Here is a 16,379-nt window from a genome sequence, read left to right on the forward strand (position 1 = left end):
AAGTGTAATAAATTGGATACATAAATGCAAATATCATATAGTTTCTCTGGTGTGAGAAACAAAGTGTAAATGAAGACCTAAATGTAAAATAATGTAGATTTTGTGACAAAGGAAGAAAATGTTCAAAGGGAAAGGGGAACTAGAGATGGGGAAGAGAAAAAGAAGAAAGAGAAAAAAATGAGAAAACAGAAAAAAATGGAAACAAAGCTTTTGTAAATAAGGAGGGAAGGTAGGGTTGAAGGACAGGGTGACGAAGAAAAAAATAGAGACATATCACGTACAGATACCAAGTCCCTATGATGAATGTGATTATTATGTGTATCTGAAATGTACCAATAAACTTAATATTTAAAAATAAAAAAGTATGTATGTTTTTGGGGTTCACTGTGATATTTCCGTACCTGCCTACAGCATGCACCGATCAAATCCAATCATTTTCCCCAACTACTATCCTTTGTAATTCCTATCTACATCAAGTTACTATTCTATATCCAGGTGGACTATTTTTAGCTTCCACAGATATATTAATCAGGGTTTCACTAGAGAAAACAGATATAACGAGATATAAAAAATGTATAAGAAATTACAAGATTGGCTTATGGTGATCAGCCAAAGAGTCAAACGAGGAAGTGTGCAGAGTGTGTCTGCATGCCAGAGGCCAAACAAGTCAATCAAAAGTCTGGAGTTCACTCCAGTGTCCTGTGTGTGTCTGCTCCAGCAGGCCTATGGGTCTGCAAGACAAGGCTGAAGGGTCTGCACTGGAAGGCTGAAGGATCTAGGGCAGAAGCCAGGATGTGATGTCCAAGCTGAAGGTGAGGACTGGAGCTTCTCCAAAGAACAGAACCTCACGAGCCCGTCCTCCTTCCCTTTCATACCATCCAGGTGGTGAGTCACCCTGGGGTGGGGCCGTCTTCTACTAGGGTGTTGGTTTGCTAAACCAATTTAGTTAAGCTTCTAAATGTCAAGTACATTAACACAACCAATCATCCACTAGAATATATCCCTTGTCACTTTGGAAACCAGACACAATTCTTTAAACCAGTCTCCAGATATAAAGACATGCACATAATTGCACCTAACATGTTGTAACTATCTTATGTACAAAGGGAAACATACTAATTTCCTCACCAGAATAGAACGTAAGATTTCTTTGTTTGATGCTTACTTTTATCAGTTCATAACTTTAATATTATAACACAGATTTGACAACTTCCAAGAACCAGCATCAAGTTTACCAACATTATATTCCATTGAAACCACAGTTGGGGAGAAGTAGTAATTACAATCCAATTTTTGTTGCTGTAAGGTGTTGCAAGGAGAACAATTTCATATAGGACACAGAATTTATGAACATATGATCATCACCGACAGTTAAATGCAAGAAAATGAAGAAAAATCTGTCCACAACACTAAAGACCTAAAATATCCAGCTGTGAGATTGAATCTCACAGCAATGTTTTGCGTGAGTTTAGCTGAAGACCTAGGTCCTGTGACAGGCCTCCCATGAGTCCACCTGGAGCTCTAGAGCCCACAACAATGACTCATGCAAGTATGTTTTATGAATCTGCACTGGAAAGGCCCAAAGATCAGCGGTGGAAGTTAGAAAGTTTATGTCAGCAGGGTAAAGGATCTTTGCCAGTAGGTTGAGGGTTCTGCAATAGAACCAAGAAGCAACACTCAAAATAAGGACCAGGACTCACCCCAAAAGTACCATAGTCATCCTCAGTGACAATGAGGGCCCAAGCTCCTCCGACGATGAGGACAGTCCAGTACGTAGGAGGAAGCCACAGTGACAAACTTTCCTGGAGACTGAGCAGCACACATCTAACCCTCTGGAGCCAGGAAGCCACGGTCAAAATAAGGACCCAAACTCCCCCAAAGTGAACTGCAGCCACTCTCTATAAAATTAATTATAATTAAAATTATAATTAATTAATAAAACAAGATTTTATTAATTAAAAATTGTGTTTTAAAAATTTCTAGGTAATGCTAGAGTTTGTTTACTTTTCACTGGCTTTCATGAGAGCTACTCTATCCTACGGTTCTTCAGAGAGCAGGTAACCAGGGAGGGTGCCTATCTTCCATTTGGAGACAAGAGAGGCAACTTGTTTACTTAACTATTTAATGGCATCCCCACAAGGGGTGTTTGATTTTACCTTTTTAAATTAGTCTCTGACTGGCTTCTCACATCTGACCTCCTTTGCTTTGAAATGCTGGTGAGCTAATGTCCCCGCCCCACCATTCTACTTTCTTTCCTAGTTTGGTTTGGGAAAACTGCTTACTTTCTTGCTTTTGATATGGATGGTTTGGGAGCATTCCAAAGCTTTGATTGCTTATCTTCGCTGACATTTTCCCTGATATTCCTAGGAACCTAAATTCCACCCTAATTCAACGAAATGGTCTATTTTCGTATTTCAACTTTGGCCTGCAAAAGCGAAGTTTTCGTAATATGGCTAGGGGGTCTACACTCTGAACCGTTGCTCAAAAGCATATTTCAATTTTATTTGAAAGCTTTTTTTTATGTGTATTTCCCAAAAGCACCCTAGCTGAAAATCAAATTTTATTTTAGAGTTTTATACAGACCAATGTCTTTTCTTACATCCTATATACCAATAAAATTGTGTATTTCAATTTAACCTCAATCTGCCCGTGTTTAAAATATAAGGTAAGATTAAGGGCTTCCACTGCTAGAAATTCTACCTGGACATTTCAACCTTTAGATAAAAACTTTTATGAAGAATGTTTTATTGGCCCGATAGCTTAATCTTTCCATATATACCAGTTTATCCTATTAATCCTGAACTGCCAAAATATCAGAATCACTTATGAGCTAATGGTTGTTGTAGCTTTTTAAGTTTTAGATTTTGTGGCACTATTTGAGCCAGTTTAGTTGCTGTACCTTCTCTCTCTAGTGTCTCTTGGTAATGGAGGACAGACTCAGGACCGTGGCCACCCAGGCACCTGTGATAGCTGGCTCTCTCCTCTGGGTCTTCTGCCTGCCTTGGTATCTCTCAGAGGAAAAGCAGTGAGTGAGGCCTTCAGAAAAGGAGAGCACCTGCACGGCTGTTTTTGGCAGGGCTCTAGATGATCTGCCTTTGAGGTCAAAGGGCCTCTAGTCTGCTGGAGAGGAATAACCTGGGTGATCCGCATGCTAAGTTGAGGATTGGGAGTCCTTTGTCTGAGTAGCCTTCTTATGGGTGAGGGTTGACAATGCCTCAGGCCTTCCTTTTGATAGTGTTCCTGGGGTCCTTCACCCCACTTTCCTATTTCTTACCACCTTTTCTCACCTTTGGTCCCTACTGCACCTGACAGGGAGGCAGAGGAAGAGAATCAGCTCTATACCATCTTGCCCAGATCAGCTGGGTTTAGCTGTGCACTATAAAAGATTTATTTTGTTCAGACTGCTTATATAAAAATGACACTCTGCATTCAGAAATCACATATAATTTTCATGCCAGAAGAATTCTAAAACTTATTCTCTGCTCACATATCAATGCAATGATTAGATTGAAAGGCTAAAGCATGAAATCCTGTCTAGACAGGTTTTCCAACACAGACTTGGAATCTATGAAATTCATTTTCAACTTCATACTTAGACCTCAACGCTATGCTCAGGTGATTTGGGCAAAGATATGTGAGTTTCTTTGAACTGGGGCCTGGGGACCAAAGCCATGCTTCTTGTTTCTGTGCGTTTGTGCAAAACAAGGTGACAGACTAAATACTGAGTCAAGGATCTTTCTTGCTGGGAAGATTTTGTCCTCCTCACAGTTATCTTCCAGGAGAAATGTGGCATGTCCATAACGATACTGAGCAATGCAGGGATCTCAGTTAAGCCTGAGCATAACCACTGGGTTTCAAAAATATCTGTGGGCTCCTGGAGAACTGATGGAACTGAGCTGAAGCAGGAGGTGTCTCCTAAGAAAGAACTTGAGCCTCGTCCATTGCTGGAGTGTAGACAGAGGTATGTGTTGTTCTGGATTCTTTTCTTTCCTGAATATTCTATATCTCAGACACCCACAAATTCTGCCAATACCAAGTCTGGGTGTTGTAGTCAGGGCTGTACACAGAGAACAATTAGGATCAGGACATGGAGTTTATAATATTTTTATAATGGTCACTGGGAGTTAACACAGGAAAATGCAGGAAATCTATCCGCAACATCAAAGGCATAGATTATTTAGACAAGAGCCTAAACCCCACAGCAATGTCCCACATGAGTCCAGATAAAATCCCAGAGCTCAGGACAATGCCTCCGATGAGTCCAACTGGAGGTCCAGAGCCCACAAGAAGGACTCATGCCAGTCTCTTTTACAGATCCGTGCCGGGAAGACCCAAGGGTCAGCGGTGGAAGCCAGAAAGTCTATGCCAGCAGGATGAAGGAGCTGTGCTAGTGGGATGACGGTTCTACGCTGGAGCTGAGAAGTCACACTCACAACAAAGACCAGGGCTGTCCTGAAAGGCACCACAGCTGTCCTCAGCGACACAGAGGCCCTGAGCTCTTCCTCCTCGACAAGCACAGTCAGGTACGTGCCAGGAAGCAGCATGACGAGTTCTTCCTGGAGACCAAGCACCACATGTCTTCCGCTCTGGAGCCAGGAAGCAGTGCTCGATGTGAGGACCAAAGCTTCTCCAGAACTAAGAGCTCAGACAGCAACTCGTAGGAAAACCCACAGTGCCTCCTTAACGTCTCAACCCTCAACACCTCCCTTCTTCTCCACCTATTTATCCTGGCAACCCTCCTCAGGTGGAGCATCTTCTCTCAATGCATGCTGATGTAATCCAGCTGGCATTAAGTTGACCACCAGTTCTTAACCCATAACACTGGGTATGTATCTCAGGAGCACAAGTACCCGCCTGGCAAGTGCAAGGTCCTGACTTGATTCCTGGTACCTTTCACCACTCCCCCCTCTCAAATTTTACCAACACAGAATCCAGTAGCACTACAATGTCTTCCACCCCTCATCAAGCCATCACTAACTCTCAGTGGCTAACTTTTAGAGGATCTTAGTTACACAACTCAATGGATAACTCCTAGCTCCTCTGCTACTGAAGTTTAGTCAGCTCATGAAATTTTCTGTTTCAGTCCCTCTAGGGTTTTCTATATCCTCAAGGGTTAATGTCACAATTCTTTAGTGTGGTACTTGTGTGTGTTTGTCTTAGCCTGTGGACTAAAATTTAATAGGTGCAAAAACTAAATTCTCTTTTGCAACACATAACTCATTGTTCTGATGAGCTTTGATACATATAAGAAGGAATACCTAATACAAATTAAAGTGGTGGTGCTAATTAGTGAAAGAGAAGAAGGAGGAGGAGGAGGAGGAAGAGGAGGAGGAGGAGGAGTAGGAGGAGGAGGAGGAGGAGGAGGAGGAGGAGGAGGAGGAGGAAGAGGAAGAGAAATAGAAGAACTACTTCTTCAGTAGTCTACCAGGCCCTATAGGATCTCACCTGAAACTTCAGAACACTTATTTGCATATTCCCTCCTCCTGGTTCATTTCTCTCCATCAAAATCAGTGTTAACATCATGACAAGTACTCTCCACCTCAGTGCCTTTGCTCTGGGATCTGCTCTGCCTGTGATGCTCTTCCCCCCCAGATCTGCAGAGTTCATTCTTATGCACTCAGATGGTGTACATAAGACCCTGCCAAACAGATCATTACTGACTATTCCCTGTAAAATACTGTCTCCACTTCTGTCTCTTTTAATCTGGTTACCTAGTCCTATTTTTCGTTATGAAACTTGGTAGCATACATTGACATAGCTATGTATCTGTCTCTTTACCTCTTAGGGAAATGAGTTCTGTGAGTAATGAATGGGGCTTTGGGATGTTCCTCCTACATAACCAGAACATAGAACAGAGCTGGATGTGATGAGCATCCATTGTTTTGCAAATAAATGAATGAGTGAATGAAGAGAGGGAAATCTACTCCTCTCCCCAGGGTGGAATTTTAGGTTCCCATTAGTGCTCATAAGCAAATGAAGTCTGCAAGTCTTTTTAAAATTAATTAATTTACTTATTTAAGAGGAAAGAAAAGATAGAAAAAAGCAAAAAAGACAACAAAAACAACAAACCCAAAACAATAACAGCATAGGTTTTCAAAACAAGATGGTAGGAATTTTTTTTTAATTGGTACCAGGGATCAAACTCACGACTGCATGCTTGCAAGGCAGGTGCTTATGCCACTAGGCTAAATCCCCAGCCTCAAGATGGTAGGGATTTAACAATGGTTGTAATACTGCATGTTGTTACCTTTAAAAGGATTGTGTAGATCACCACATATACACATGCAAAATTGAGCTAATCATATGAGTATTAACTGTTCTTTTCCAAGAACTAATAGAATTAGTAGTAGTCATCTTAGCTATCTAATGTATATATATGAATTTCTTTTCCTTTCCTTCTTTTCCTCCTTTCCCCATCCCAGTTATTCTTCCTCTTGGAGCAGTTTCTTACCTGTACATAATATTCATTGTAGATTTTGAATCTTATTTGCTAGTGCTCATCAATTAAGGAATGGATAGAACAAATGTACTATTTTATACAATGGAGTACTACTCAATTATAATCAAGATTGCACTGAGGTTTTTATAAGTAAATGGACACAACTTGAGACCATACTCAAAAGTGAAATAAATCAAACTCACATGTGTAAAGACTGTATTGTCTCCCTAGTATAAGAAACTGAAAGACTGCAAATGTTTTAACCAGTGGTTGAGAAGGGTTCTTTGCTTATGGCCTCACACAGCTGAAGTCAAGGTGTCAGCTCTTAGCTGGTGCTTTGGGGAAAGAATCTACATCCAAGGCTTTATAGTCTTAGTCAAATTCAGTTCCTTGCATTTACAAGGCTGAAGCTCCCACTTTTCCCCTCCAGTTGTTCCCTGGGCTCCACCTCAGCTTTAAGAGGATGTCTGCCACCCCCTTTACCTTCACCCTCCACCTCACAGCATCAGCCGAGCCGCAAATACTTGTGCCTTGAATCTCTCCGTCTTCTTCTTTTGCAGTTAGCTGGAGAAAATTTTTTGTTTTTAAAAGGCTCGTTAGTTTTGGGTTAGACCCACTCAGCTAGTCTTTCTTTCACCAACTATGGTAACAAACCAGAGGAGCGATGTATTGTCATATTTACACATTACACCCACTACAGAAAGACTTGAGAGGTGAAGAATTCCCAAAGGACAAGAGATTCTGTAATAGGACATGGAGGCCGCAAACTAATCATGCGAGTTATTGCTGTTCAGGTGACTTTGTGCATGTGCATGGGACAGTGAAGACTGGGGAAATCCCCCCTGGAAGAACAGACACATTAAGTTATTAGACAAGGTCCCCAGGCTCTGTTGTATGACCCTTCTATGGCCTCAACTTCTCAACTGCAAGGTCTCAATCACAGGTTGTGAAGCTCAAAAACCCATGAAGTCTCCTACACCTCTGCCAGGGGTGGGGAGCGTGTAGCACACTCTCCATGACTCAGCACGCCCCTGCCCACCACTGACTGACCACGGGCTTCCTTGCTGCTGAGAACTGAGCAGCCCAGGAGTCATCAGACTCTGCTCTTCACCATCACTCTCCAGGAAGCGGCTGAGACCCAGATCAGAACTCTTCAGCCCTGGAGACAACACTGTACCTCAAATTCCAGCAATCCCCAAAGTAGAAATATTTCTATTTCTTATTCTAGCTGCAAAATCATACATTGAAAACGTTAGAGGAATACCTTGACTACTTCTATTGTGTAACAGTAGTTGAATTTGACTAGGATAAGGGAAGTGAAAAGGACTGAAATCTTTTATACATTTTTTAGGGCTATTACTCAAACTTGTAATGATTCGAGGATTCTCCTTTCCTAGCTTCCTTTCTTTAAGCATTTCATTGATTAAAGTGAATAGGGAACAAATTAAAATGATTAAATGGCAGGCAGAGAGACCCAAAGATGACATACTAAAGTCATCTGTGCTGTTTAACCTTCTTAGAACTGATGCTATTAATATTAAAAGATTGGGCTCTGCTCCTCCGGAGAAGCTGGGCAGCCTCAGGCGAGCTGTCAGGAAGCGCAAGCTAATGGAATTTACCGGAAGCTCTGTAATCCACTGCCAAGAGCGGCCAAGGGCTCACTTAGTGCAGCATCTCTGTCTGGAGCTAGGAAAGAAGAGAAGGGTGCTTGGGGCCTTGTGTGGTCCTGCGCTTTGAAAAGCGATGCTAACTTCTTTATATTGGCATCTCTGAGACATGGGATAGGGGCTTCACACTAACGTTATGTGTCTCCACATATTCCACAGACAGACAAGTGAGACAAACAGAAAAACAAAGACTCGCTCTGAAAGAGACTCAACAGAGGTCACCCTTATCTTGGCCTTCCAGAGCCCAGTGACTGATCTGCGCCTACTCTATCATCACTTCTCGTGAGCTGCGTGGAAGCTGCTCTGGCCCCGTGTGGCTCTTCTCTCTTTGAGGTCTCCTCTTTCTCATTTCATTGTCAAACTCACTCTTATTCTGGTCTCAGATCTCAACAGAAAGAAAACTGTATCATTCTTTTTAATAATGCAATTGTAAGGTGCTTGGGGGAGAGATTTTTCTTTATCATCTACTGCTATATCTGCAAAGCCTGGCTCAGTTAGCTAGTGCTCAAGGAGTAATGCTTGAATGATTGATTGATTGATTATTGATTGACTGACTGAAAAAAACAGAAGCTAGGATGTGACCCTGGCATACTGGCTAAAATAAGGGCACACAGCAGGTTTGTTTTTAGTGTACTTTCTCCCGTTAGTATCATTTGTTTTCCTGAACCCATCCTCACATTCTGAGCTAGCTTTCAGTTGGCTCTTAGGTATCTCCTCAGTGAAGACCTGAGATGACAATAACCCGGACTGTTTTGAGCTATTTTTTCCAAATTTTAAAGCATGAAGGTATTTCTAAGCGCCAGGTGCTCAGAAGATTCTAAATTGGTACCACCATGCTGATAAAAGAAATGCCATGTGTTACACGGATGGGGTAAGTGGGAAGGAATATTTTGTGGTTAATGTTAGTATACAAAGAGTAAATCAGATCAGCTGTTTTTGTTCTTAACAGAAAAACTGTGATGCCTGATGACTGATGCCTAAAAAAGCACTTGGCTTTTTTTTTTTTTTTTTTTTTGAGACAGTATCTATGTAGTTCAGGCTGTCTTCAACTCACTAGGTAGCCCAGGCTGGTCTCAAACTCACAGTGATCCTCCTGCCTCAGCCTCCTGTGTGCTCATTTTATGAGCCATCATGCCCAGCAGCACATGGCATTTTTATTAAGCTGCGGCATCTGTATACATCAATAATGTGTCTTGCAGGCAAGGACATTGCTTGGTTGGTTAGTTGGCTGTTTTCCTCTGGTGAAGCTTGACTTTCTGCCTAACAGTCATCACACCTCCCTCACCTCGCCTTGTCAGAATCAGTCACACATAATTTGGTGGGCCCAGGGTGACTGATAGACATTGCATTTCGTCCATTGCTCCCCCAACAGGCTGTAGGGCAGGAAGCTCAGTCTCTGTCCAGTGCAATCACAGTGCTTCACACAGTCCATTTTTATGGAAGGTTTGCTGAACATTAGAGTGGTTACCTAGACTGGCCTCACTATGATGACCAAGCATTGATTAACATACATAAAGAGGTCCAGTGTACCTAGACCGCCTCTGTTTTCTTTTCTCTTGTTTTTTTATTTTTCCCAAATGAATTTTCCTTCCATGCCTCCTGCTTTTGTCTCTTTCTTCCTCCTTCCTCTGTCTATATCTCAGTTTCTGTTTCTCTCTGCGCGATTCTCTGTACCCCTCTTGGCTTGTCAGGCCCTCTTCTCCCTTGTCTATGTCAGGATAAGAGTTTGTTGATTGTAAACTGCACAAGAACACTTTGCCAGGAGGCGGAACAAGGGCCAAATCCAGCCTACATGATACTGGCTGAGGCATGAACACAGGCCTGGGGTTTTGTCTGCCCAGAGGAAGCATCTTTTCCTAATCTACACAGGTCATTTCGGAGGGTAACAATGGTCTGTTTATTGCCTAGAATGCTCCTCAAAGAAGCCATCAATAGAAAATTTTTCTCTTGACCAGGACTTCCTTTGGCTATCACTGGGAACCTCCACTGCCCTTTCTCTCCCACCAGTTGACCAAAACCATGCAGGTTGGAGTTGCATTTGTACTGGAAATACATGATTAACGGCGGATTACTGCAATATTCTAGGGCAGTGGAGGCAAACCTACCGCACGTGTGCCAAAGTGGCTGTTCACACCACTGAAAGCTCTCACAGCTTTGCCATCACTGTTCTAGGGTTTTAATTTATTTTCTGGTGATGGTATATTTATTTTTATTTTGTTAACTTTTTTAGTATATTTTAGATGTATATAAGGATCACATTCATCAGAGGGAGAGTGTACCTGTACATTTTGTATCTTGGCTCTTCTTTTTCCCCAGCCCCCTCTCCTACCTCCAAACCCTCTTCCCCTCCATAGTTACAAAAGCTTGGCTTCCGTTTTCATCCATCCTTCGATACGTCTCCCTTCCTTCCTTTCCCCCTCCCCATCCCTTGTTCCCTTTCCCATTTGAATACCCTCTTCTTATTTCCCAGCATCTATTTGTACACTTTGGTCCTTATTTACTCTTTCAGTTTCTCACACCAGAGAAACAATAGATATTTAAACATGTGTGTCCAATTTATTTCACTTAAGAATACGGTCTCAAGGTGTATCCCTTTACCTCGAAATGTCTTGAGTTTATCCTTTTTATGGCTGAGTAATACCACATTGTATAAAATAAACATGTCTTTTACACATACCTTAATTGATGGATTTGGGTTGTTCCCAAGATTTAGCTATTGCAAACTGTGCTGTTACAAACATGGGTGTGTATATATTTTTGCAGTATGAAGCCTTTAATTCTAGGAAAATATATAGAAAGGGAATTGCTGGATCAAATAAGACCTCTAATTCTTTTTGAGGAATCTCTGCACTATTTTCTATAGTGATTGCACCAGTCTACGCCCACCCACAGTAGAGAAGGGTTCCTTTTCCTCCATAACCCACCAGCATTCATTATCAGATGATTTTTTTTTGATGACAGTCATTCTTTCTGGAGATGGAATCTCAGCATTGTCTTAATTTGTGTCTCTTGAATGACCAGTGATGTTGAACATGTTTTCAGGTATTTGTTTGCCATTTGTACTACTTCATATGAGAAGTGTTTATTCACTTCACCCATTTTTGGATTGAGTCTTTAAATTTAGGGGGTCTATTTTTTAAATTCTTTGTATGTTCTAGATATGAGTTCTTTGTCTAAATGACAACTGGCTAAATTTTTTCCCATTCTTTTGGTTGTAACTTATTTTGCTTTGAAACAGCTTTTTATAGGATGAGATCTCAGTTGTTGATTCTTCATAATATTTCACTTATGATTGGGGCTTTGCTTATGAAATCTTTACCAAACCTGTATCTTCAAGAATTCTACCTATTCCCTCCTCTAGCATTTTTAGTGTTTCTATTTAATATTTAGATCTTTGATCCATTTTGATTTTAGTTGAGTACCTGGTGAGGGACATGGGTCTAGTTTTAGTCTTTGGCATGTAGAAAACCAGTTTTCCCGGAACCATTTGTTGAACAGCCTATCTTTCTTCCAGTGAATGTGATTTATTTTTGTTGGAGTTTGATCATTCATTAATTCATTCACTCATTCAGAGACAAAATCTTGCTATATGTTTCAGGTTGGCCTCAAACTTGCAGTGATCCTCTTGCCTCAGCCTCCTGAGTGCTGGGATTACAGGTGTGAGCCACCATGCCTGGGTTGTTGGGGGTCTTTTAGAAAGCCTTTCTGTCATTCCTCTTAGATGTTTAAGACTAATTTACTCTTAAGTACCTAAACTCTCCTAAGCTTTGATTGATCCAATGGTGATGAAAGTGGTATTTATTTAACAGTGGTGTTTGTTTCAAAATCTCTGTCTAGAGACACTGAGGATGGGATATGTGTCTGTGAGCTGCCTGACAATCAGAGCTGTGAATGGGGACGTTTAAATATTAGGCCGCGGCCTTTCTGGGGGAGAACCACCAGTGTCTCCTGAGAACCAGGCCATGTTGGAACTTCGGACCCTGGGAAACCCAAGCAAGCAGTTCGCCTCCCTGGTAAGTGGCTGTGGTGTGGCAGACTGCGGCCCTTCCGGGGAGAGAACCACCAGTGTCTCCTGAGATCCGCACCATGTTGGATTTTAGGGCACTAGGAAACCAAGCAACCAGCCTGCCTCCCTGCTAAGCAATAGTGAACCTACTGGTGCACGGCCTAGAGTCAAACATCCCACTCCCCCCCCGCCCAGTCCCCTTATTAGCAAATGGAAACCAGAAATCTGAGCATCTCTTGGGAGTTTTACCATAGCAAATAAGGGAGATTTCCTTCTACCATCTCTATGAAGGCAAATATTTTTATTACTGTCTTGCTTTATTCTGATTAATGGTACTGCTCTATTCAATATTCTGTTTTGATAAGTTCTATAATGTTCTGTATTTCAGAACTTTTATTTTGATATACATGATTGAAAGAACAAGTATTGTAAAGATAACGAAATATACTGTGATACCTATTACTGTTATCCCGGTAACCTGCTGTGAAGTTCTGTATCAGTTTCACTACACGGTCTCAGTTGGCTTTGTTCTGTCTTGTTCTGTTGTATTTTACTGCTTTCAAAATTTAAAAAAATTGTAAAAAAATCTTAGGAAAGTTCTTGTGATTGAGGCCCATTTCTAACTGCGTTCTGCTGTGTGCAGTACACTGTTTATCCTAAAGACTGTTGAATGACTAAGTGAGAAGGCGACTAAATAAACTTCCCTCTAACTACAGGCTACCTCAGACACTCACCTGCCTGCTCAGAGTAGCCAGTCTAAGTCTACCTCAAGGCAAGTGCTGGCCCTGACATTGAGCTGATTCAAGCTATATTAAGATGACACCTGTCTTAGACCCTTGGGAGATGCAACATACAGGTGCATGCAAAGGTTCACCTAGATACAAAACAAAGTAGAAAGGAAAGCCACGGAGCCTAGAGCCCAACTCAGCCTCCTAGAAAGTTCCCAGGCAAGGTCCTGCAGGTCAGAAGAGACTGCTCCTAACCTGCTATTTCATCATGACGGTGACAGCAATTTCAGGCTGTTTTTGATGTTCCTTTAATTGCTTGACTTCTTATTCTTTGGCCTCATACTTCTGAATGGTGTTTGGTCTCACAGTGTGTCTCACCTTCTAGAACTCTTTTCTGGTGACTGTCTCTGTAGCTTTCATACGCAGCAGAGGCTCCACTGCAGTCTACAGAGCCCTAGACCAGGGCTGTATCAGGGATGCCTGCATCAGGGATCGTGTTCTGTTTGTGGCCAGACCTCCAGGCAGGGACTGGGGCTTTCAGACATTTGAGATTTTCCAGAAATAAGAGTGCATAGTCTGTAAACTTTATGAAGATTGCTGTTGTCTCTTGAACATCAGAATGGTTGTTAAGATTATAATCATACTTCATTCAGCACTGACCCATTTAGTGTATTTATGTTGGACACAGGTACTTTTAAGACACACACACACACACACACACACACACACACACACACACACGCAAATCAATTATGGTACTGAACCTCAGTCAGTAAAAGGACAATGGAACAAGAAGACCAGTAGAGGGCGCCTCATTGAAATTCTTAGTCAATGGGCACTCAGGTCCGAGAGGTAGTATACCTTGGTTCATGGTCACATTTTTTCAACTTTAATTGCTTTATGTTATTGAATCACAGAAGCTGAAACAGGGACTAGCAGCGCCTTAGATGCACTTGATCACAATGGAGTGTTTTTATTAAAGTTCGTGTTGTCTTGAAGAAAACAAAAGTAGGTTATTAAAGATTAGGAGAAAGCCTTTGACATTATGAAGAATTGTACAGCATAAAAGTCACTCTAGCCTGGGAGGACTGACCAATTATTGCATAGCACTGGAAGAAATAATGACTGGAACTTGACAAACTTTGGAGGATTTCATGAGTCACCATTTCTTTAAGGGCTGTGCTGTAATGATTGCTTACATCACTTATTCAGTGGGTGTTTGCTTTTGGGGAATCCATTCTTTCCACCCCCAGTCTTCTTCACAAGACAATTACCAGAAGAAGAGCCCTGATCTTTCTCCTGTCCTCACAACGCTGGCACTTGCTGACATTTTCTCTGCCAATGTGAAAGACAAACGGGCTTGAATCTGTACTCTTGTTCCACAGAGAGTGTGGTCATGATTGTAGATGCTGTTTCTCTTTTGGAGACTTGGCAGCTAGCCTGAACCTTCTGCCTTGGATTGGCAGGAATGGGGGTTGATGGGAGGCTTCCCAGATCATTGTCCTTGTCCCCCTTGATCTCTCCCTGTAAGTGGCAGACTCAGTCACTGGTGTCATCAATCTAGCACATTGCATAAACAGTAAATTCATTTTAAAACCTGCTGCTGGGAAGCCATCTGTCTCCATTTTTGTCAGTCTGCTATTATAGCAATGCTGCTGCAGTGTGAGGTTGTCTTTCACGATGACTCCTTGATCTGAAGGCAAATATGTTAAACAACAAGACAAGCACGATGGGCCAGTGACAGCATTTCCACCCACTAGCCTTTCATCACTGGAGCCTGGAATTTATATCTTGTTTTTGACCTAAGGTGAGGATGTTGACAGTTTCTATATTTTGCTGTGCTTGATTTATATTCTTTGAAATTACAGAGTGCTCCAACATCTTGATTTATTACTTATTGGGTAGAAACAGGACAGATACATATTATTACCATTTATGTATTGCAGATAGATAAACTGAGGCACAGATTAAGGGCTCAAGATCAGACAGCAAGGAGAACTGGGAATGTGTCTTGGAGCCATAGTAGCTCTCTTGAACAACTGAGTTATCTTTATCTTTTTATATCTTCTAAGCATTTCACAAAATCTCCTCACAAAATACCCTCTGTGCTCTCCAGAGGTGAGTGTGAGCACAGTGTAAAGAAGTACAACGAGCTCTGAGCTGGGTTGTAAGAAAATTCAGGCACCTGGACCATAAGTCAGCAGCATGCTTTCTTCCTAGCATATAGGATTTCCCACTACTCATTTTTATTAGGAGGAAAACATACTAAACGAAACAAACAAAAACTCCCGAATACCTCAACAACATAAAAACTCTGAAAGGAAGCCAAGAATACAAACAGCAGCAGAAGATATTGTAGGCAGTGTAAAAATTCCCTTTCAAAGGAAGCTGTAACTTTAGTACAGTCTCACATGCTCAACTATGGATGGAGCCATTTGCAGGAGCTAATTTTATTTTCTGATACCAGTGATTACTATTGAAAGTCATTTCAAATGATAAAAGAAAAATCTATGTGGGAAATAGTTTTCAGAGCCCTGAAAATCCCATTTCCCCACAGTTGTGGCACAACCTATTTGTCAATATGGAGATTTCCCAAATGAACCAGCTCAAATCTGCAAACATAGATTTCAAGACGGAAGTCAATCTTTTGCATCATTTCTGCAGTGCCCTGGACTGTCGATATCTGTGTTATTCTTCTCCATCTTCCTTAGAGGAAAGTGCTCAGCTTTGGGTAACTTCTAGTCTCTGTGTTAATTCTTTTATGGCTTTTCCACAACTTTGTTTTTGTTTGTGATACACTGAGCACAGCATTGCCTCATAATTAGAACTGAAAGAGTCATCTTCCTTTTAAATATTCAGTGGATTCTAAGAATAATACTCCCAGCCTAGTCTTATTCCTTGGGGTAATACTTAATTTTACATGTGAACTTGGATAGGCAATAGTGCCCAGTAGTTTGATCGAATATTAGACTAGATTTTTCCATGTTGCAGTTCTTAGATATGATTCACATTAAATCAGTAGATTATAAATAAAATAGATTATCCTTTATAATATTGATGGATTTCATATCTGTTGAAGGATTTAAGAGCAAAGATCATTTTCGAAACATGAAGAAATTTTGCCTTCAGATGCAACATAGAAATTCTACCTGAGTTTCTAGCTTACTGAGCTGCACTGATTCAAAACTCTTATCTAATTTAATAGCCTACTAGCCTGCCCTACAGATTTGTCTTGCCAGCCTCTATAATTGCATGATTTATACCAGGGATGGAGAAACTTTTAGAGTTTTCAGTGGTAACAAACACTCCGCTGAGGCACATGTGTCATACATTTGCCATCACTGATCTGTACATTTAAATATCTGTAATTAATACAGTAAATGTTGGTCTATCTATCTATCCAGCCTACGGGTTCTTTTTCTCTATTGCCCTAGCAATTACATACGTTAATTCTAATCTTTCTCAGTCTCTCTTCTCCAAAGGACTAAAAGATAATTAAAGCATTCTTGAACTTTCCCAGTCCTGCCTCTTGTTAGTTG

At 41.3% G+C, this 16,379-nt stretch overlaps 1 pseudogene; it reads left to right on the top strand.

Moving 5' to 3' along the window:
* Window positions 1-5,136: 5,136 nt before the first annotated feature.
* LOC111753751 (small nucleolar RNA SNORA40) lies at window positions 5,137-5,259 on the top strand (annotated as a pseudogene).
* Window positions 5,260-16,379: the final 11,120 nt, after the last annotated feature.

This window comes from Cavia porcellus, unplaced genomic scaffold (assembly GCF_034190915.1).
Source record: "Cavia porcellus strain 051 isolate PalLab524CR breed Dunkin Hartley unplaced genomic scaffold, mCavPor4.1 scaffold_21, whole genome shotgun sequence".
In the NCBI taxonomy this organism is placed as follows: Eukaryota; Metazoa; Chordata; class Mammalia; order Rodentia; family Caviidae; genus Cavia; species Cavia porcellus.